The sequence below is a fragment of the Trachymyrmex septentrionalis genome, unplaced genomic scaffold (genome assembly GCF_001594115.1).
Source record: "Trachymyrmex septentrionalis isolate Tsep2-gDNA-1 unplaced genomic scaffold, Tsep1.0 scaffold45, whole genome shotgun sequence".
In the NCBI taxonomy this organism is placed as follows: Eukaryota; Metazoa; Arthropoda; class Insecta; order Hymenoptera; family Formicidae; genus Trachymyrmex; species Trachymyrmex septentrionalis.
The window spans coordinates 32,013-32,507 of record NW_017305622.1 but is presented as its reverse complement, the minus strand read 5'-3'; positions in this window follow the sequence as shown (position 1 = coordinate 32,507).

Below are 495 nucleotides of genomic sequence, written 5' to 3'. Positions count from 1 at the left end.
ATATATTTTAACATGAGTAAATTCTACATCTTTTTAAACGTAACAAAATAGTGTAGCTACGTATATTATATGTGTAATATATCTATGTATCGCTAATACATGTTACATTCTGATCTAAAATGACATTGTACGAAAGGAAAAATGTTATTACGGCCATGTGTTAAATGCTATTACGGTCACTGCCAATACTGAAAATCTGTAGTTACGTATATTACATATTTTCAGTACTCGCAGTCTATATCGCTGCGCAGTCGTAATATTACTTTTTCCTATGACCAATGTCATTTTAGGCCAAGATGTAACATGTACTATTGTCAATATAGACACGTGTTGCATATACATGTATATATGTGTATGTATATATGTAGCTACTCCATTTTTTGCTTTGTCTATCAAAAAGAGAGATAGAAATTATCTATGCTCAAATATAAAGATATTACTGATCTGAAGACACGGTAGTGACACGCTCCAAGACAAGTCCAATATCATAATATA